The following is a 21878-nucleotide window of genomic DNA, read 5'->3' as shown; positions in this document are numbered from 1 at the left end:
CAGTTTTTCTGGTCACTTGGTAAATGGGCTGGAGCACAACCAAATGAGGAACATGTTGTCTCCAAAATCCAGAGGCCAAATAGACATTGTGCCTCTTTTCTGGTCATAGGAGGGATTAGATACAACAGTTTATCCTTCACCTCAGAAGGGATATCTCAACATGCCCCCACCACTGGATACCTAGAAATTTCTCTGAGGTGAAAGGCCTCTGAATTTATCTCCCATCCCCTGAATGCAAATACTTAAAAAGCCGAGAGTAGTTGCTACTTCTTGCTCACTAGGTCTGATCAGCATGCTATGATCAAAATGAACAGCCGAGCAGAGGAAGGAAGTGTCCAAGCTATCACAGAGGACAAAGTGAAGAAGGAGGCCAGGACTTTGAGTGACTTTAATTCCCTTATTTCCAGCCCCTGACTTGAGGAGGGAGAAGTGAAGAGTCAGAAAGACAACTGAAGTCAAAGTAGTTGAATGAAACCAACAAATTTCAGGACAGCTCAGAGAGCGAGCCTGAGCTGTTCATCAGTGGGGATGAGCTATAAAGCAAAGCCAGGGCAGCAAAAAGGGGTGGAAAAACAAGTGGAATTTGAGGACAGCCAATGAACTAGACAAGTTCAAGTGCCAGAAAACAAATGAGATGAGCGACTGGGCAGCCAGGGCTTTGTGTACTTGATGGCCAACAAGCAGCCACTGTGAAACAAGGCCACCCAGGTGTACCAGCTGGACTTCGAGGGGCAGGTGGTCCAGGAATCAGCAAAGATTACCAGACTGAGTTAGAGGGGTGGCAGGTGATGCAGTTTGGAAGGATCGATGGCAGTGCATATATTCTGGACTTGCAGTGCCCTTTCTCCTCTGTGCAGGCCTTTGCTGTTGCCCTGGCCAATGTGACTCAGTGTCTCAAGTGAGAAGAACCACAATGTCAGGAAGAGGAAAAGATTCAGAGAAAACTTTCGGAGGTCTAGTCCCGAGATGCTAAAGGAGGATGCAAGGGCCTGGGTGTCTGGGAAGGCCACAGACAGTGTAAAACTGTAAATATCTATCAGGCACCAGGGGAGGGCACAAACTGTAATCATTTTCCTTTATTTGGACCTTTATTATCTTTTATTGTCTTTCTTTTCTTCTTACTTTTTAAATAAAAACAAAATAAGGTAGTATTAGAAAGCAAAAGGTGTTGTGCGCTGTGTCTGTGGTAAAGGTTCTACTGGGTTTGCTTATGGTTCCACAGGGAAAAGGGCACTTTAGAATTATGATAGATTGCCTCTGAGCCAGGTGTTCATTTAGACATGGGGAGTATGCATTACTTTTCATTCTCCACAACATTTAGTTTGTATTACTCTTCCAACATTGCCACTAGTGTGAAAACAAAAACCTTTTTTCTTTGGGAAAAAAGACCACCACCACATTCAAATATCCTGAAGATAAAGGTTCTATTGGGGCACCATTAATACACACATATTATGTTACTCCCCCAAAGGTGACTTGATTAATGAAAGGTGATTTGGCAAATGCACTGTTTGATTAATAAAATTAGGCTTTATATGGGGGTGTTCCTACAGGTGTAAACACAGTTCACTTAATGGCATGGAGGGAGGGACCATGGATGAATATGGGGCCCTGTAAGTTGAGGCACGTTCACAGGGCTCTGCATTCGCAGAGGTGCTTTATACTGTGTGGCTTGGAGAAGTACAAGGGCTACACTCCTCTTCTGAGAATGTTTACACTGAAAGACTCCATTAGCTTTATAATAGGTGAAAATGCTATAGGTTCTCCTGACAATCATTCAGTATGATTGACTTTGGGAGAAAGTAGAGATAAAAGTGGTAAGATCCTGGCTGGGAGTGGGAGAGGACAGTGATTGTCTCAGCTAGCGGTGGTAACTCATCAGATACCCTCTTGCCGAGAAACAGTCCTTTAATACCCCCACCCCTTTATTTTTTAATCTAGAAAATGTTACCATTTCTGGACTTGCCTTCCCATCAGATACCACTGTTCTACACTTTTTCTTTCTAAAATTGTTGATGATACTTGATTTGAAACCGCTTCTTTCCTCTTCTCAGCTACAGTAAAGCTCATTTGACTGAAATGTCTTACATTGGATAAAATACTTAAAATTTTTGAAGTATTTACCAGGGTATTCAAAAATTAAGAGTTATGGTCAAATCTTTGACAATAGTTGCATAATCTCTAAGAAAAAAGTTGTTTATTAATAACTCTGTATACAGACTGTTTGTTGATCAGATATCAACCACCAGGAAAACTGTTAAAATTATAGTACTTAACATAGTGGGTTGACTTACCATCTTATTCTTTAACTGGAAATCAACCCGTCAGTCAGTCCACCTAATACACTTTTCCTGCTTTGAGCCCTAATAATAAGACCTAGTTAACCATTTTCATTTATTCATATCTGTGAGATTGCTTAGGGCAGGAGCACAAGAACTGTCTACTGGTTTAAGGTCCTACTTCTGGACATTTGAAAACAGATAACTAGTGGAATTTTTCCCACTAGTTGGAAAAAATTCTGAAAAAACAATATTTTTTTCTTTTTTCTGAAAAAAGAATATTTTCAGAATAATTTTTTAAATCCCTATTTTGGTCTGTAAGGGTAAAGAAATATTGTTGCATAAAAAATAGAAAAGAACCTGACCTAATCCTTTCCAAGAGTAAGATGAATTCATGTACTATTCCCTCCAGACTCCAAAGAGACTCTGATGAGGTTTTTAAATCTGATGAAGAATGTCTGCCAGCTAATATCAAAGAATTTCCCATTTTATCTTTACAAGTATAGAACCTGACTTTTGTGGGTAAATTTCTTCCTGAAAGAATTGAGCAATATATTCAAAATTATCAAATTCTTTTATTTAAGAAAACAAACAATACACTTAGACTGACCAAAAATGGACACCTTAGGTAGCCTATTATCTAATTTTTTAATAAGAGTTTCAACACTTTGTGTTTCAGTACTTATTATCAGTTGTACAATAAAGGTTATAGTCTATTTCTAAAATAACTTAAATGCAATCTCCCTGTTTTGTGTCCAAAAAATCATCATTTATCTTACTCTTAACAGTGTTTTTAGGAATTGTTTTGTTACTATAAATTGATGAGTTATGCCCACTTTATTATTTATTTAGAAAAAAATAGTATCTTTGTAATGACTTCTCTGGTATCAGTACATTTTGCTGCAAGAAATAAAAACAGATGTGATAAAAGAAATTTTGCTGAACAATTTGCAACTTTTTCTAACTGGGAAAAATTCCCATTAATCCTTTAATAATAACTTTTCTTGTCTTTTGTGGTAACAATTTATAAAAAGATTTCTTAATAATACATCTTAAAGTAATATTTTCCACTCTATTGAAAATATATTCTTAATTAGGAGTAGAGGGTGATGTGAAATGAAGGGGGAGTCATTTTAGAATGAGAGTGGCAAAGGAAGGAATATTAAGTAATATGTTTCTACTTGTTAAGTTCTGGTTGATTTTTTTTTTGGTATGCTGTATGGTGGGGCCACATTTCATTCTTTTTTCTTGTGAATATCCTGTTATTGCAGTACCATTTGTTGAATTTTGTTTTGTTTGCTTTTGGTTTTTTGGGAAGTGCATGGACTGGGACTCAAACCTGGGTCTCCCGCATGACAGGCAAGAATTCTACCACTGAACTACCCTTGCGCCCCCAGTTCTGGTTGATTTTTAAGACAAATACCACCAATGGATACATTTTAGAATTTTTCTTAAGAATATATATAGGGGGAAATCCTTGAATTCAAAACTATAAATACATATGTGAAGAGAGAATGGATATTTATAGCAAATAATGAACTAAACTTACTGAATTCTTAGCTCGCTCCCCAAAAGACATTTTCTCAATAGGGGAACAAAAGGCTCCTACATTCTCGGATGTTTTGGATGCATGTGTGCCTGCCAGTACCCAGCGAGAGATAGCAGCTGCCGGCCTTGTCTCTGTTCCAAGGGACCAGGAGGGTTATAATTTAATGCCAAAATAATGCTTTCATTGATGTCTGCAGCAGTTGTAATATAGTGTCATTTAAATTGTGGACCAGTGTGATGTCTTGTTGGAAAGAGAAATGATCAAGGTCTCTGTCGAAAAGACTTCGACAAAGGTCTGGACAGTTGATATATTCCGAAGGCAGGACAGTGAAGGTATATTGCTGACCTTGCCAGCTGAATGCAAACTGTTTCTGGTGGTCCTTACTGACAAGCTATTGAAGGGAAAAAAGCATTTGCCAGATCAACAGCCACAAACCAAGTACCAGGTGATGCGTTTACTTGCTCAAACATGACACCACATCTGAAATAGCAACTGCAGTTGGAGTCACCACCTGGTTAAGTTTATGATAATCCACTGTCATACTCCAAGACCCATCTGTTTCCTGCACAGGCCAAATCCTTCAAGTCCTTAAGAGTGGCAGTAATCTCTGCAAATCCAGGAATACAGTATTGCTTCTGATTCCATATTTTGCTAGGGAAGGACAGTTCTAGTGGCTTCCATTTGGCCTTTCCTACTATAATAGTCCTCCTTTCATAGTCAGAGAACCAATGTGGGGATTCTGCCAATTGCTGAGTATGTAAATTCCAATTATATGTTCTGGAACTAGGGACATGACCACAGAATGGTTCCAAAAGGGACCCACTGGACCTACTGTAAGACAGACTTAAGCTAAAATCCATTGATCACCTGACCTCCATAATCCCCTACTCTGTCTTGTGGACCAGACTGATGTTTTGGGTCTTCTGGAATTAGTGTCACTTCTGAGCCAGTGTCCAATAACCCCCCAAATATCCAATCATTTCCTTTTCCCAAGTGCACAATTACCCTGGTAAAAGGCCACAGGTCTCCTTGGGGAAGGCTGGGAAGAAGGTTAACAGTGTAAATTTGGGGCAGTGTAAAAGGGTCTTTCCCCAAAGTTACCCAGAACTCCCCTCATTCGAGGGACTCTGGGTCTGTAAACTGTTTCAAGTCTGGGAATTGATTAAGTGGCTGTGACTCTTTTTGTAATTCAAGTTAGACTCTGTTCACTTGACCTAGAATAAGCAGTGATGCTTATACAGCTCAAATGACAGTATAGTAGACTGCCCATCTATTTTACTTCTAGGTACCCCATGATCTACTAGCCAATGCCACAAGTCCCTCCGAGTCAGATTATTTTGAATGTTGCTGTGAGTCTGCTGTTCATTATGGTGACCATGCACACCTTGTCTATGGTGATTAACTGCTGCCACATGGCTTCTGCCAACTCAAGATCTGATCATCCCTAATTCTTCTTAAGGATTCCAGCTCAGTGACAGCAGTTCCCACAGTAATATCTGACCTACAGAGGACAACTACAGAACTCTTCAGGGATAATTGGAGCCACTCTCAAATTCATTTCTCAAGGTTCTGGTGAAAGACTTGTCCTCTGGAAATTTCTGGGGTGTGTGAGGTCTTCCATAATAAATCCACTCTAAATTTCCAATGTCTCTAAGCCTCTGGATCATCTCATCTACATTATACCAAGACAGTTCTGGCATTTTGACTTCAGGTAATGTCTGCCACATTTTGACCCATGTTTCAGCCAACCATTGACCAAACAAACTGTTAATGCCCTAATCCCGTGAGTTACAACACTGAATGCAGAATCTTTGCTTAGTGGGCTCCTATCAATAAATTTAGCTTGATCCAACTTTATATTCCTTCCATCACTGTTCCACATGCTTAATAGCCATTCCCAAAAATATTCCCCTGATTTTTGTCTTTAAAGATTGGAAAACTTGTGCAGTTTTTTTGGAGTATACCATACCTCCTCATGGGTCAAACTTTGTATATCATTTTTGGGGGCCTCTTGGGACTTCAGTTTAGTTGAAGGTCTTGAAGAAAATAGGGGTGGTGGGGGTGGGTCATGAAAAGAAATACAAATGTCTCTCAACTCAGTTACCTCAGGGCATTCCATTAGTTTCATCTGGTGAAATATGATTAGTCACTCCAGACAGAGGAGTGAGGGCTGTTTCCCCAGGGGAGGTGGTTATAGGGTTAGCATGCATTGATGGGTGAATCATATTGGGTGGAGTTTGGACGGCAGACTCCTCTGGGCATTCTGGAGGCTGGGAGGCTGTTTCCTCAGGGTAATCCATTGCAGGTGTATCTAGAAAAGGCTTAGCAGATTCCAGGTATTTCTCCATCCCATGTTTCAGGATCTTGTGTTTTTTCAATCAAGGCTCTTACTTTAGCAGCAAATACCAGAAAAGAAGGGAGAAACCAGAAGAAGCTACTATGTTAGGGTTATCTAGAGAAACAGAACAGGAGAGACCTATAAATATGAGATTCATAAAGGTGTCTCAAGCAACCGTGGGAATGAGGAGTCCAAAATCCACAGGGCAGGCGAAGCTGGTGGTTCCTATGAAGGGTGTTGATGGACTCCACAGAAGAGGACCACTGGCTGAAGAAGCAGTGAAAGTCTCTCTCTCTCCTTCCTTAAATGCTTTCAACTGATTGGATTATCTCATCATGGGAGATATGCCTTAGTTGACCACAGGTGTAATGAGCCACAGATGGAATCGACTGACTGATGATTTAATCAACCAGCCATGAAATATCCTTGCAGTAACAGTCAGGTCAGTGCTTGCCTGACCACACAACTGGGCATAATCACTTGGCCATGTTGACACCAGAACCCAACCATCACAAGTAATTTCCATGAAATGTTTAATAGGCAAATGTGGTAAAACAATAATTGAGGAATCTGAGTGAAGGGATGAGGAGTTCTTTGTACTACTCTTGCAATTTTTTAAACATTGAAATCATTTCAAAATAAATTACTTTTAAAAACACCCACGTGGCTACCATGCCATTAAAGCATTTAGAGGGCAAATCCAACTCAAGAGCAGTTCAACAAAGTTGTGAAACTAATCATACTGTAAGACTCTGGATATTAAATAAGGAGGAAATAAATGACTATTATGTTAATAGCACTACATATGCCTTTGGTGTCCTGAATGATAATGGAGTGTTGGTGCAAACAGTGGGATATTTGTGTTTCAGTTTTTCACAGGCACCCCTTCCTCTGCTGCATGTTCTGAAGACTGAATGCCCTTTGCTTCATGAAAGGCAAGGAGTAGGACATTTACTTACATAACTCCTCAAAACCAGGGGCATGCTACTCCAGAGTTTCTGCATAGGCTTACTCTCTATGGCCTCAGATTTCACATCAGGTTTTCTATACTAGGCTGTCTTTTTTCTGTCTGTACAAATGTATTTCAGGGGTCCTGCGAGGAGAAGCTTAGCCAGAGCATGGGAATCTACTGTCTCTTTTTCCTCCAGGAGTCTATTGGGAGAGCTTAGTGTTTATAGGGGACCAGATAATGATTTGATCATGGCAGGGATGTGTAAGGTGGAACAGTATGTGGGGATTAAAAGATACTGGAATTTACCTTTCTGAGCCAAGCTGGAAGGAAATCAAATGTATTCATGGCACTTTCTACAGAAATGAACATTTATCAAATGTATCACATGTATCTCATGTACATATGATATTGGATGAGTATTCTATGCTGAAATAAAAAACTTCTTGATTACAAATATTCATGCAATTTAGTATAGATGATATATTGAACCAAAAGAAGTTAATGAAGCTCAAAAAAAATCCTGATGATATATAAAGGTGGGTAGTTATTATAACATGTATCCCCTTGATTTCCACAAATGAGACTTTGAAACTATATTCGATTAATGTAAAACAAATGCAAGAAATCATATATTTTCAAATTTGAAAGTAGAGAAAAAGAATTTGAAAAGAATTGGTTTATTTCTTTTCCAATGCAGATAAACAAAATTAAACTAAAATTTTTCAGATTTTGAATTTTTAACAGGACAAATTTACTTTCAACAAATACACCTGATTTGCAATGACAATTTAAAATACAATGACAATTAAGTCCCCCCAAAATTTTACCTTTAATAATTTTAAGTATGCAATAGTTGGAATTAAAAATCACTGTCAAGTTTCATTAGTAGGAATTAAAAATCACCATCAAGTTTCATTAAAAGTTTTTTTCTTAATTTTTTATTTATTAAAAAATTAACAAACAAAAATATTAACATATCATTTCCTTCTACATACACAATCAGCAATTCTCAATATCATCACATAGTTGCATATTCATCATTTCTTAGAACATTCACATCGATTTAGAAAAAGAAATAAAAAGACAACAGAAAAAGAAAGAAAATGATAATAGAAAAAAAGATTATACATACCATACCCGTTACCCCTCACTTTCATTTATCACTAGCATTTCAAACTAAATTTTAACATTTGTTCACCCTATTATCTATTTTTATTCCCTATGTTATACTCATCTGTTGATATGGTAGATAAAATGAGCATCAGACACAAGGTTTTCACAATCACAGAGTCATATTGTGAAAGCTATATCATTGTTCAATCATCATCAAGAAACATGGCTACCAGAACACAGCTCTACATTTTCAGGCAGTTCCCTCCAGCCTCTCCACTACATCTTGAACAACAAGGTGATATCTACTTAATGCGTACAAATAACCTCCAGGATAACCTCTCGACTCTGCTTGGAATCTCTCAGCCATTGACACTTAGTCTCATTTCACTCTTTCCCCTTTTGGTCAAGAAGGTTCTCTCAATCCCTTGATGTTAATTCTCAGCTCATTCTAGGGTTTTTCTCAATCCCTTGATGCTGAGTTTCAGCTCATTCCAGGATCTCTGTCCCACATTGCCAGGAAGGCCCACACCCCTGGGAGTCATGTCCCATGCAGAGAGGGGGAGGGTGGTGAGATTGCTCATGTTGGCTGGAGAGAGAGGCCACATCTGAGCGACAAAAGAGGCTCTCTTGGGGGTGACTCTTAGGCCTAGATTTTAAGTAGACTTGGCCTATCCTTTGTGGGGTTAAGTTTCATATGAACAAACCCCAAGACTGTGGGCTCAGCCTATACCTTTGGTTGTCCACACTGCTTGTGAGAATATCAAGAATTCAACTTGGGAGTGTTCTGGAGGAGTGCAGGAGAGTTCCTCCTCGAGAAAATTATTAAAGAAATAGAAACAGTACAGAACAGCTCCCAGAGCCATGACAGACACCAAAAAGACAGTGTACCCCATTCTGGAACAGCTGAACTGGCAGGGAGAATCTGCAGCGGTGAGATCACCGAGGGGCGTGCGCTTCCCCGGGCCGGGGTGGCTGGCGGCCGGAGTCCCTCCCTCCCTGCCTCCTTCCCAGGCTGGCTGGGAGAATTGGACGGTGGTCTCCTCAAGCCGCGGCGGCTGGCGCCCCCCCCACGCGCGGCCCCCTTGACCGGCTGGGAGAATTGGATCGGAGGTCCCCCAAGCCGCGGAGACCAGCGACCGGGGTCCCTTCCACACACGTGGCTTCCCGGTCCAGCTGGGAACGTTGGATAGGCACTCCACCAAGCCGCGGCGGCCGGCGCCCCCCCCACCATGCTTGGCGTCCTGGGCCGGCTGGGAGATTTGGACCGGCACTCCCCCAAGCCACGGTAATTGGAACTGAAGGGATACAGACTGTATAACAGGACTGGATACAAAAACTAAAAAATGGACAGCACAATGATACCTAATTGTAATGTAATTATGTTAAAACACTGAATGAAGCTGCATCTGAGCTATACTTTTTTGTTTGTTTGTTTGTGTCTTTTGTTTTTTTTTCTTTTTCCTTTTTTATATATATATATTTTTTATTTTTTATTATTATTATTTTTATTTTTTTCTCTATATTAACATTCTATAGTTTTTTCTGTTGTTTTACTAGTTCTTTTCCTAAATCGATGCAAATGTACTAAGAAATGATGATCATACATCTATGTGATGATATTAAGAATTACTGATTGCATATGTAGAATGGAATGATTTCTAAATGTTGTGTTAATTTCTTTTTTTTAATTAATAAAAAAGAATTCAACTTGGGGAATTTCTCCCCATTCTCCCCATTCCCTGAAGGGGGCTTTGCAAATACTTTTCCACTCACTGATCAAATCACTCTAGGATTCATCAGGGCATCTCTCTGGACAAACCAACAAAATCTCATGTTCTACCTGAGATTCCAAGTACTTATGGCATTCAATCAAACTATCTACATAAGTTATATTAGGAAATGCACCAGTCAAAATATAAATTTTGTAACAAATAAACATTTTTTTGCTTTAGTCTCACACATAAGGTGACATTTTAAAATATTAATTACCATCGATTTTCAGCACACTGCAGTAATGACATTCCTTTGTTCTTCCTCATGCAAAAACATTTTTAAAATCTGTACACTGTACATTTCACTATTATTGTATACTCTAGGCATTCCTAGATTATACCATCTCAATCTTTAACAACTATCTTTCTTTCTGATTTCATTTATGTCCCCAGCCCTCCTCCCTGTATCATTCTCACATGCGGCTTCATTCAGTGTTTTAACATGATTGTATTACAGTTAGGTAGTATTGTGCTGTCCATTTCTGAGTTTTTGTATCCAGTCCTGTTACACAGTCTGTATCCCTTCAGTTCCAATTACCCAATATCTTACCCTATTTCTATTTCCTGATGGTCTCTGTTACCAATGAAATATTCCATGTTTATTCACGAATGACAGTTCATATCAGTGAGACCATACAGTATTTGTCCTTTAGTTTTTGGCTAGTCTCACTCAACATAATGTTCTCAAGGTCCATCCATGTTGTTACATGCCTCGTAAGTTTATTCTGTCTGAACATTGCATAATATTCCATCGTATGTATATACCACAGTTTGTTTAGCCACTCCTCTGTTGATGGAGATTTTGGATGTTTCCATCTCCTTGCAATTGTAAATAGTGATGCCATAAACATTGGTGTGCAAATGTCCGTTTGTGTCTTTGCCCTTATGTCCTCTGAGTAGATACCTAGCAATGTTATTTCTGGGTCATATGGCAAATCTATATTCAGCTTTTTGAGGAACCACCAAACTTCCTTCCACAGCGGTTGCACCATTTGACATTCCCACCAACAGTGGATAAGTGTGCCTCTTTCTCCACATCCTCTCCAGCACTTGTCATTTTCTGTTTTGTTGATAATGGCCATTCTGGTGGGTGTGAGATGGTATCTCATTGTGGTTTTGATTTGCATTTCTCTAATGGCCAGGGACGTTGAGCATCTCTTCATGTGCCTTTTGGCCATTTGTATTTCCTCTTCTGAGAAGTGTCTGTTAAAGTCTTTTGCCCATTTTGTAACTGGATTGGCTGTCTTTTCATTGTTGAGTTGAACAATCTCTTTATAAATTCTGGATACTAGACCTTTATCTGATGTGTCGTTTCCAAATATTGACTCCCATTGTGTAGGCTGTGTTTTTACTTTCTTAATAAAGTTCTTTGATGCACAAAAGTGTTTAATTTTGAGTAGTTCCCATTTCTTTCTTTCTTTCTTCAGTGCTCTTGCTTTAGGTGTAAGGTCTATAAAGCCACCTCCAATTATAAGATTTATAAGATATTTCCCTACATTTTCCTCTAACCGTTTAATAGTCTTAGACCTGATGTTTAGATCTTTGATCCATTTTGAGTTAACTTTTGTATAGGGTGTGAGACACGGGTCCTCTTTCATTTTTTTGCATATAGATATCCAGTTCTCTAGGCACCACTTATTGAAGAGACTGTTCTGTCCCAGGTGAGTTGGCTTGACTGCCTTATCAAAGATCAAATGTCCATAGATGAGAGGGTCTATATCTGAACACTCTATTCAATTCCATTGGTCAATATATCTATCTTTATGCCAGTACCATGCTGTTTTGACCACTGTGGCTTCATAATATGCCTTAAAGTCCGGCAGCGTGAGACCTCCAGCTTCGTTTTTTTTCCTCAAGATACTTTTAGCAATTCGGGGCACCCTGCCCTTCCAGATAAATTTGCTTATTGGTTTTTCTATTTCTGAAAAGTAAGTTGTTGGGATTTTGACTGGTAGTGCGTTGAATCTGTAAATCAATTGGGTAGAATTGACATCTTAACTGTATTTAGTCTTCCAATCCATGAACATGGTAAGCCCTTCCATCTATTTATGTCTTCTGTGATTTCTTTTAACAGTTTTTCTTGTAGTTTTCTTTGTATAGGTTTTTTGTCTCTTTAGTTAAATTTATTCCTAAATATTTTATTCTTTTAGTTGCAATTGTAAATGGAATTTGTTTCTTGATTTCCCCCTCAGCTTGTTCATTACTAGTGTATAGAAACACTACAGATTTTTGAATGTTAATCTTGTAACCTGCTACTTTGCTGTACTCATTTATTAACTCCAGTAGTTTTGCTGTGGATTTTTCAGGGTTTTCGACATATACTATCATATCATCTGCAAACAGTGATAGTTTTACAAGTTCTTCCTTTCCAATTTTGATGCCTTGTATTTCTTTTTCTTGTCTAATTGCTCTGGCTAGGACTTCCAATGCAATGTTGAATAACAGTGGTGATAGTGGACATGCTTGTCTTGTTACTGATCTTAGGGGGAAACTATTCAGTTTTTCCCCATTGGAGATTATATTAGCTGTGGGTTTTTCATATATTCCCTCTATCATTTTAAGGAAGTTCCCTTGTATTCCTATCCTTTGAAGTGTTTTCAACAGGAAAGAATGTTGAATTTTGTCAAATGCCTTCTCTGCATCAATTGAGATGATCATGTGATTTTTCTGCTTTGATTTGTTGATATGGTGTATTACATTAATTGATTTTCTTATGTTGAACCATCCTTGCATACCTGGGATGAATCCTGCTTCGTCATGATGTATAATTCTTTTAATGTGTTGCTGGATTCGATTTGCTAGAATTTTGTTGAGGATTTTTGCATCTATATTCATAAGAGAGATTGGTCTGTAGTTTTCTTTATTTGTAATATCTTTGCCTGGTTCTGGTATGAGGGTGATGGTGGCTTCATAGAATGAATTATGTAGCTTTCCCTCCACTTCAATTTTTTTGAAGAGTTTGAGAAGGATTGGTACTAAATCTTTCTGGAATGGTTGGTAGAATTCACACCTGAAGCCGTCTGGTCCTGGACTTCTCTTTTTGGGAAGCTTTTGAATGACTGATTCAATTTCTTTATTTGTGATTGGTTTGTTGAGGTCATCTATTTCTTCTTGAGTCAAAGTTGGTTGTTCATGCCTTTCTAGGAAGTTGTCCATTTCATCTACATTGTTGTATTTATTACCATAAAGTTGTTCATAGTATCCTGTTGTTACCTCCTTTATTTCTGTGGGGTCAGTTGTTATGTCTCCTCTTCCATTTCTGATCTTATTTATTTGCATACTCTCTCTTCTTTTTGTCAATCTTGCTAAGGGCCCATCAATCTTATTGATTTTCTCATACAACCAACTTCTGGTTTTATTGATTTTCTCAATTGTTTTCATGTTCTCAATTTCATTTATTTCTGCTCTAATCTTTGTTATTTCTTTCCTTTTGCTTGCTTTGGGGTTAGTTTGCTGTTCTTTCTCCAGTTCTTCCAAGTGGACAGTTAATTCCTGAATTTTTGCCCTTTCTTCTTTTTTGATATAGGCATTTAGGGCAATAAATTTCCCTCTTAGCACTGCCTTTGCTGTGTCCCATAAGTTTCGATATGTTGTGTTTTCATTTTCATTTGCCTCGAGATATTTACTAATTTCTCTTGTAATTTCTTCCTTGACCCACTGGTTGTTTAAGAATGTGTTGTTGAGGACTTCCGGAGAAGATGGTGGCTTAGTAAGACGCGCGGGTCTTAGTTCCTCCTCCAGAAAAGCAACTAAAGAAACAGAAACAATACGAAACAGCTCCCGGAGTCATGACAGAGACCAAAAAGACAGCGTACCCCATTCTGGAACGGCTGAACGGGCAGGGAGAATCCGCTGCGGTGAGATACCCAAGGGGTGCGTGTTTTCCCGGCCGGGCGGCTGGCGACTGGGGTCCCCTCCATGCACGTGGCTCCCCGGTCTGACTGGGAATGTTGGATAGCGGGGCCCTCCCATCACGCTTGGCGTCTCGGGCCAGCTGGGCAATTTGGACCGGCACTCCCCCAAGCTGCGGCCAGCGACCCCTGCCTCCATGCACGGTTTCCCGGGCCGACTGCCCCGCAGACAGACGACCGCCACGAGCGCCACCTACTGGGCAGGAAAAGAAAAACAGAGCCCAGAGATTCCACAGAAAAACCTTTCAACCAGCCGGGTCCCACACCCAGGGAAATCTGATCAAATGCCCAGACACCAGCAGAAAATAATGGATGACACTCGGAAAATTGAAGATATGGCCCAGTCAAAGGAACAAACCAATAGTTCAAATGAGATACAAGAGCTGAGACAACTAATGCTGAATATATGAACAGAAATGGAAAAACTCTTCAAAAACCAAATCAATAAATTGAGGGAGGACATGAAGAAGACATGGGCTGAACAAAAAGAAGAAATAGAAAATCTGAAAAAACAAATCACAGAACTTATGGGAGTGAAGGACAAAGAAGAAAAAATGGAAAAAACAATGGATACCTACAATGGTAGATCTAAAGAGACAGAAGCTACAATTAGTGAACTGGAGGATGGAACATCTGAATTCCAAAAAGAAACAGAAACTATAGGGAAAAGAATGGAAAAACTTGAGCAGGGGATCAGGGAACTGAATGACAATATGAAGCGCACAAATATACGTGTTGTGGGGGTCCCAGAAGGAGAAGAGAAGGGAAAAGGAGGAGAAAAACTAATGGAAGAAATTATCACTGAAAATTTCCCAACTCTTATGAAAGACCTAAATATACAGATTCAAGAAGTGCAGCACACCCCAAAGAGAATAGACCCAAATAGGCATTCTCCAAGACATTTACTAGTTAGAATGTCAGAGGTCAAAGAGAAAGAGAGGATCTTGAAAGCAGCAAGAGAAAAACAATCTGTCACATACAAGGGAAACCCAATAAGACTATGTGTAGATTTCTCAGCAGAAACCATGGAAGCTAGAAGACAGTGGGATGATATATTTAAATTACTAAAAGGGAAAAACTGCCAACCAAGACTCCTATATCCAGCAAAATTGTCCTTCAAAAATGAAGGAGAAATTAAAACATTTATAGACAAAAAGTCACTGAGAGAATTTGTGACCAAGAGACCAGCTCTGCAAGAAATACTAAAGGGAGCACTAGAGTCAGATACGAAAAGACAGAAGAGAGAGGTATGGAGTAAAGTGTAGAAAGAAGGAAAATCAGATATGATATATATAATACAAAAGCCAAAATGGTAGAGGAAAATATTATCCAAACAGTAATGACACTAAAAGTTAATGGACTGCATTTCCCAATCAAAAGACATAGAATGGCAGAATGGATTACGACCCAGCAATACCACTGCTAGGTATCTACTCAAAGGACTTAAGGGCAAAGACACAGACGGACATTTGCACACCAGTGTTTATAGCAGCATTATCTACAATTGCAAAGAGATGGAAACAGCCAAAATGTCCATCAACAGATGAGTGGCTAAACAAACTGTGGCGTATACCTGCGATGGAATATTATGCAGCTTTAAGACAGACTAAACTTATGAAGCATGTAATAACATGGATGGACCTAGAGAACACTGTGCTGAGTGAGTCTAGCCCAAAACTAAAGGACAAATACTGTATGGTCCCACTGATGTGAACCGACATTCGAGAATCAGCTTGGAATATATCATTGGTAACAGAGACCAGCAGGAGTTAGAAACAGGGTAAGATAATGGGTAATTGGAGCTGAAGGGATACAGACTGTGCAACAGGACTAGATACAAAAACTCAAAAATGGACAGTACAATAATACTTAAGTGTAATGTAACTAGGTTGGAACACTGAATGAAGCTGCACCTGAAATATGGTTTTTTGTTTGTTTGTTTGTGTGTTTGTATCTTTTGTTTTTGTTTTTTTTCTTTTTCCTTTTTATATATATTTTTATTAGTATTATTATTTTAATTCTCTTCTCTATATTAACATTCTATATCTTTTTCTGCTGTTTTGCTAGTTCTTTTCCTAAATCGAGGCAAGTGTACTAAGAAATGATGATCATACATCTATGTGATGATACTAAGAATTACTGAGTGCATGTGTAGAATGGAATGATTTCTAAATGTTGTGTTAATTTCTTTTCTTTTTTTTGATTAATAAAAAAATTAAAAAAAAAAAAGAATGTGTTGTTGAGCCTCCAAATATTTGTGAATTTTCTGGCGCTCTGCCTATTATTGATTTCCAACTTCATTCCCTTATGATCTGAGAAAGTGTTGTGTATGATTTCAATCTTTTTAAATTTGTTGAGACTTGCTTTGTGACCCAGCATATAGTCTATCTTTGAGAATGAGTACTTGAGAAAAAGGTGTATCCTGCTGTTGTGAGGTGTAATGACCTATACCTGTCTGTTAAGTCTAGCTGATTTATTGTAATATTCAAATTCTCTGTTTCTTTATTGATCCTCTGTCTAAACGTACTGTCCATTGATGATAGAGGGGAACTGAAGTCTCCAACTATTATGATAGATGTGTCTATTTCCCTTTTCAGTGTTTGCAGTATTTGCCTCATGTATTTGGGGCATTCTGGTTTGGTGCATAAATATTTATGATTGTTATGTCTTCTTGTTGAATTGTTCCTTTTATTAGTACATAGTATCCTTCTTTATCTCTTTTAACTGTTTTACGTTTGAAGTCTAATTTGTTGGATATTAGTATAGCTATTCCTGCTCTTTTCTGGTTGTTATTTGCATGGAATATCTTTTCCTAACCTTTCAGTTTCAACATATGTTTATCTTTGGGTCTAAGATGTGTTTCCTATAGACAGCACATAGAAGGATCCTGCTTTTTAATCCATTCTGCCAGTCTATGTCTTTTGATTGGGGAGTTCAATCCATTAACATTTAGTATTATTACTGTATGGGTAGTACTTTCCTCTACTGTTTTGCCTTTTGTATTTATATGTCATATCTAATTTTCCTTCTTTCTACACTCTTCTCCACACCTCTCTCTTCTGTCTTTTCGTATCTGTCTCTAGTGTTCCCTTTAGTATTTCTTGCAGAGCTGGTCTCTTGGTCACAAATTCTCTCAGTGATTTTTTGTCTGAAAATGTTTTAATTTCTCCCTCATTTTTGAAGGACAATTTTGCTGGGTATAGAATTCTTGGTTGGTAATTTTTCTCTTTTAGTAATTATATATAAATATATCATTCCACTGTCTTATTGCCTCCAGGGTTTCTGCTGAGAAATCTATACATAGTCTTATTGGGTTTCCATTGTATGTTGTATGTGATGGATTGCTTTTCTCTTGCTGCTTTCAAGATCCTCTCTTTCTCTTTGGCCTCTGACATTCTGACTAGTAAGTGTCTTGGAGAACGTCTATTTGGATCTATTCTCTTTGGAGTACACTGCACTTCTTGGATCTGTAATTTTAGGTCTTTCATAAGAGTTGGGAAATTTTCAGTGATAATTAGTTTTTCTCCTCCTTTTCCCTTCTCTTCTTATGGGACACCCACAACAAGTATATTTGTGCACTTCATATTATCATTCAGTTCCCTGAGTCCCTGCTCATATTTTTCCATTTTTTTCCCTATAGTTTCTGTTTATTTTCAGATTTCAGATGTTCTGTCCTCCAGTTCACTAATCCTAACCTCTGTCTCTTGAAATCTACCATTGTAGGTTTCCATTGTTTTTTTCATCTCTTCTACTGTACCTTTCATCCCCATAAATTTTATGATTTGTTTTTCAGACTTTCCATTTCTTCTTTTTGTTCATTCCTTGCCTTCTTCATATCCTTCCTCAGTTCATTGATTTTGTTTTTGATGAGATTTTCCATGTCTGTTCGTATATTCTGAATTAATTGTTTCAGCTCTTGTATCTCATTTGAACTATTGGTTTGTCCCTTTGACTGGGCCATATCTTCAATTTTCCTGGTGTGATTTGTTATTTTTTGCTGGCATCTAGACATTTAATTACCTTAATTAGCTTATTCTGGAGATTGCTTTCACATCTCTTACATAGGGTTTTCTTGCTAGATGAGTTTGTTGTCTATCTATTCTTTGACCTTAAGTTCAGCTTTTTCTGAACCTCTAGCTTAAGTTTTGTTTAACAGAGAAGAATTTTTCAGTTCTTGTTTTCTTGTTTCTTGCCCTGCTTGTATGGTGTCTTTTCCCTCCCCACCTTCAGGAGAGTATATGTAGGTATTATAGACTCCAGCCGGGTTTTCCCAGACTAAACTGGCCTCCTATCAGGGGGAAGCAGTCACCTGCATCAGTTTTCCCTGAGGGTGAGACCCAGCAGGTTAAAAGACTTTCCTGTGAAGTCTCCAGGCTCTCTTTTTCTTATCCTGTGCAGTATGTGGTGCTTGTCTGCCTGCGGGATGCACCAGCAAAAGATGTTATGTCTCCTTTAACTTTGGAAGACTCTCCCTGCTGGGTCATGGTGGAGACAGAGGAGAGGTTGTAGGCTGGTTTTAATGGCTTCAAATAGCCAAGCCCTGGAGTCTGAATTCCTTGAAGGAGAGATTCCACCTGAGTTGGGCTTCACCCCTCCCCTGGGGAAGGCACAGGTGGGAGACAGCCCTGAAAACAGCCATTTCTGCCTATGCCTGGGGCAGTTGCAGCCCGAGAAGTCCCACCACTGAATCCAGAGGCTGCCAAGTCTCTGTAGAAATATAGCCACTAAAACCTGTTTCCTCCCCTTTTCTCTTTTTCCATGAGCCCAATGAGCAACCTCCGCCTTGACCAGGTTTAGAGTCTCTTTCCTTTCCCTCTGGGAAGCCACCTGTGGGTGAGGGGTGCCAGGTGCCGGCTGCCATGGCTTGGGGAATTCACGGTTCTGGGGAGGCTCGCAGCCGGTCCAGCTGGTCCAGACTGGGGTACACTGTGTGTCCGGTCACTGATGTGGCTCCAGGAGCTGTGTTGTACTGTTTCTGGTTATTTAGTATTTAGTATTTGTTCTGGAGGATGAACTAAAACGCGGACATTGCTAAGCCGCAATCTTCACATTAAAAGTTTTAATGCATAATTTTTTCTTAGTGTCATCTTACCCTAATGTGGAGATGAAATATATATATACTGTTGACGTAGAATTCATTTAATATAAAATTAACCACTTAAAAGTGTACAGTTCAGTGGCATTTAGTATATTAGCATGCTGTGCAAGTATCACCTCTCCCTATCTATCAATCTATATGTTTTGTAACAATATCAGTCACAGTGAAACTAAAGACATTTCAATAGGTTGAACTTTGTTAATATTAATACCACCACAAAGGCGTGAGAAATTTTCCAAAAAGACAATTTTCTCCTTGAAAACAACAAAAACTAATAAGCATATTTCAAAATTTGTATTGAGTTTACTTCCATTATAGTCAGGAAAACAAACTATATTGTTTTGGGAGTGTGATAGTTACATTCAATTGTCAACTTGGCCAGCTGAAGGCACCTAGTTCTGTTGCTGTGGACATGAGCCAATGGTATGTGAACCTCATCTGTTGTTGATTACATCTGCAGTCTGCTAGGAGGCGGGCCTGCTGCAATGAATGACATCTGACTTAACTGGCTGGCGCTTAAATGAGAGAGCTCAAGGTAACACAACCCAAGCAGCTCAGCATACCTTATCTTGGCACTCGCAGCTCAGCCCAGGCCTTTAGAGATGCAGAAAGGAATCACCCTGAGGAAAGTTGTTGGAACTCAGAACCATGGAGAGAAGACCAGCAGAGATCACCCTGTGCCTTTCCATGTAAGAAAGAACCTCAGATGAAAGTTAGCTGCCTTTCCTCTGAAGAACTAACAAAATAAATCCCCTTTTATTAAAAGCCAATCCATCTCTGGTGTGCTGCATTCTGGCAGCTAGCAAACTAGAACAGGGGTAAATAACATTAAAATTAAAATGTTGCAAGTCATATTACCCATGCGTATAATTTCTCAACATTTTCCCAACTGCAGGGAAAAATTAACATTGCAGGGAAAAAATAAGCAATACAAAATTAACAGGGGAACAATTTTCCCCTTCCCATTGGGCTGGGATATCGCTTGGCCAGCACCTACCTGCCTCCAACTTATGTGACTGGAAGGTTGCAACAGCTGGCATATTCTTTTCAGTATTGGCCACGCTCTTCTCGATTCTCTCAGTCTGCATCAGGAATGTCCCCACGAACGATCTTGAATCTGTATAACAACACCCTACGAGGCGCCAGATTTCGAGCTGGCAAACCTTTCAGTAAGTCGATAATTTGGTGCAATAAGTCTTGCTAAAAGTCTACCTGAGAAAGTAAAAAACAAACCACCATGGGGACGGTGCCGAAAAAGAAGATTCTGTGCCCACCAGCTAGAAAAGGCATCTCAGAGAAGCCGGCAACACCACGTGCCAATGAGAAGCTAACAGAGGCGACCCGAGCTGGCCCAGAGCCTGTTGCTTTCTGTAGAAACAGAGCTCGAAGGATATTAAGGAATGATGAGAAAAAAGAAAGGAAGAAAGAAAGAAAGAAAGAAAGACACAGACGGGCTCAGAGGGTCTGAAGCTTGAGTTTACTTCAGACAGACTTCAGACAACTTTATTCTCAACCAGATCCTTGTTATATACCACAGGATGTCAATAGATATGCAGGCATTTCCTGAGGGAGCAAGATTCTTATCTCACAGTGTTCTTCATACTTAACATAACTGTTTTGGGTAAACATTCTCTTCCTCCCAGACTGCTCTACATAACAATCTCCACAATTCACCGCTGCCATCCCGAGGCCAGCAGCTTGCAACAAATTCTGTAGGTCTTGCTTTATACTCTTGGCTTCTACAAGAGCCAGCAGCGTCTCCCACGTGGGTCCCACACCGAGACAAGGATCCTGCCCTAGCTGCGGGGACTGCCCGGGCGGCGGGCCCAAGGGGAAGCAGGCTCCCGCCCTCACCGTGGAGACCCCGCATGGCCCGGCTCACAGGGAGGCGTTTCCGGGCGGTTGGGTCCGAGCAGGCGGGTTCGCGCGCCCCCTACCGGCTGGCGGTGCGCGGCGCAGGAGCGGCGAACTGCGGGTTTTGCTCCCCGCCCTCTAGCGCATCACTAGCTTTGTGTCCAGGTTCTTCACTGCCCGGGACCGAGCCAGGTGAAGTGGACCCCTCAGCGCGGGGTCACCATTGAAGGGCTGGGGAAGGCAGGGCTCGCGGCAGGACCAGAAGTGAGGGAGCCTCCTCTCGTCCCAAAGGCTCCTCTGTCCACATCAGGCCTGGGACCCAGGCCCAGAACCCGCCGCCACCCGTCTGGACAATCCCTGGGGAATGCACCTGGCGTGTCACAGTGCGTGCCCATGACGTCCCGCGTGGCTCCCGCGGAGACCCGCCCACCCAAATCCTCCCACCTCTCTCCCAACCTCCCTGGGCTCTGTCCGCACAGCAGAGGTCCACAGGTGGTGAAATGACCCGGGCGCAAGGAGGTGAGGTTCGCCAACTGGGAACGGTGCGGGCCCTGTCCAGTGTTCCCAGCCCGGGGCACAGAGAGCAGCAGAGGTGGCAGAAGCCCAGCAGCGGCTTCTGAAGCTAAGGTGGCGGTGAGGTTGCTCCTTCACAGACTGCTCCTTGGGACCTGCCCCAAGGAATCCCTGCCAGACGCTCGCTTTGGGGGTTTCTGCTGTGTAGCTAAAAAAAAACATCTGTTTTTCATTCTTGTGAATTTTTCATGTTAGCTGTAAGTGAACATTGTCCCCAGGGAGGGGAAAATTAACAAATTAGAATTGCAAATCTTCTTTTACACTGTAAAACTAAACTATGTTTCTGTAAGACTTACCATCATGGGATCTGATCCATCCCCCAGCTCCTTGGAGTACATGACGTCCACACCCTATGAGGCATTCTCGAGTGTCTGAGGAGCTGGACTGCCAAGTAATGGTCTCCTCCACCTGTCACTGCATATGGAGTGTCTTACACTCT

This window comes from Tamandua tetradactyla, chromosome 2 (assembly GCF_023851605.1).
Source record: "Tamandua tetradactyla isolate mTamTet1 chromosome 2, mTamTet1.pri, whole genome shotgun sequence".
NCBI lineage: Eukaryota > Metazoa > Chordata > Mammalia > Pilosa > Myrmecophagidae > Tamandua > Tamandua tetradactyla.
This window is presented reverse-complemented; position numbering follows the sequence as displayed.